The sequence below is a fragment of the Limulus polyphemus genome, unplaced genomic scaffold (assembly GCF_000517525.1).
Source record: "Limulus polyphemus unplaced genomic scaffold, Limulus_polyphemus-2.1.2 Scaffold3516, whole genome shotgun sequence".
In the NCBI taxonomy this organism is placed as follows: domain Eukaryota; kingdom Metazoa; phylum Arthropoda; class Merostomata; order Xiphosura; family Limulidae; genus Limulus; species Limulus polyphemus.
This window is the reverse complement of record NW_013669126.1, coordinates 102486-104310: the sequence shown is the minus strand read 5'-3', so window position 1 is coordinate 104310 and position 1825 is coordinate 102486. Positions and strand designations below refer to the sequence as shown.

Below are 1825 nucleotides of genomic sequence, written 5' to 3'. Positions count from 1 at the left end.
CCTTTCACCCATGACCCGTCTCGAAAGGGTTAATGAACCAAAATATCTATAAGCCTCTTACTCACTGCAAGTACTTACTCTTATAATTTAACTAGCAAAAGTACTCGGCTTCACTTGGGTTATTAGGTTGATTTATTCTAGATGACTATGTCAGTGTGTGTATTCTGAACACATTTTAGCATAAAAGTATAACCTATATACTTTTGTTGCTCCTTTACGGGATGTGGACTGTTTATAAAGGTAACCTTCCCTCTGATTTGTCCTCCAATTTTAAACTTAATAATAAAAAACAAACCTCTTTATTTTATGGAGCCTCTAAGTTAGAAGAAAACAAATATATTTTTTCATTTTGTAGTATATACATTTTCATTTTATACTTTCAGCACAGTATTAGATTATACTTTTATTGCTAAGCAACATGATATAAAAGCCATTGTTAAAATGCATTGTTACCAAAACACAATGGCTTTTTTCTATGTATTAGAAGTTGTTATATAAGGAGCCACTTCTTTTCTATGTGGTTTTTCACAAGCTTGCCTTATTAAAAAGATGTGCATGTGGATAAGTAATAACCAGGTGCACACCCTCAGTATGGGTGCAAAATTTCACGTGTCTAGGTTCTTTCCCCTTGGAGATATGGTGGTCAAACTTCTTTCCTATGTGCTTTTTTTTGCTAGCTTGCCTCATTAAAAAGATGCTCATGCACATGTGTGAATGCATATAGATAAGTAATACACAGGTGCACACTATCAGGGTCCTCTTAATATGGGTGCAAAATTTCAGGTGTTTAGGTTCTTTCCCCTCGCAGCAATGGAGATCACACTTCTTTTTCTATGTTTTTTTTTGCTAGCTTGCCTCATTAAAAAAATGAGATAAGTAATAATACCCACATGCACACCCTCAGGGTCCACTTAGCATGGGTGCAAAATTTCAGGTTTCTAGGCTCTTTTCTCTCAGAGATATGGTGGTCATATTCATTTCTATGTGGTTTCTTCCTACCTTACCCCATAAAAAGATGCACACATGCATGCACGTGGATAAGTAATAATACTCAGGTCACACACACACACAGACATGCCCTTTTATTATTATAAATTAAAATAGCAGTATTGTTCTCAGCAATGTAATTACATATCATGCAAAAACTATCCTTCATAAGAGTTGTCCGATATAAAGAAAAAGCAGAAATAGCTTCTATTTCTATTTCATTGAACACTATTTATGCATGTATATAGAATAAAATGATATAATTTGTTTTTCACTGCTGGGTGATATGTTGTTACTTGTTACAATAAGATAACTACACTGTAGATTACACTGGTCGAGTTATAATGAGAAGAGAATCATATTCAGCGAAAATATATAATGTCTGAAGTTAGTGAAACATCTTATTCAATGCATCATACTTTAAACATTAAAAACAATAAACAAAATGTTCTGATGACGTGTTTTTACTTCAGATATAACACTTTGTAGAGATGTTACATTATATATACAAATGATGGTAATTTTTGAATTGCAGATTTTATGAATAAGAGCAACAGAAATATTTGTCATGAACTGTCAATGAAGTAAGCTTCTCTTTTCAAACCATATATTATTACACATAGAATACTAAGCTCTAAAAATATATACATCTTGAAATCTTTAAAAAAATTCACATTATAGGATACCTTAGTAGATGAAAACACAACTTGTTAACTTACCGACTGAAACTTGTTACATCTAAAATTTTAATTATTTGTAGCTTAATGAATATAAGAAGTATAGTTAAATTTTACACAAGTAGCTAACCTGAATTCAAATGCGATGAGCTAGACAGTAA

The 1825-nt window shown here is 32.0% G+C and overlaps 1 protein-coding gene across 1 annotated transcript in view; it reads right to left on the bottom strand.

Annotated features, from left to right (window-relative positions):
• The window catches only part of LOC106469498 (pre-mRNA-splicing factor ISY1 homolog), a 43079-nt gene that overhangs the window by 9056 nt on the left and 32198 nt on the right, over positions 1–1825 (bottom strand).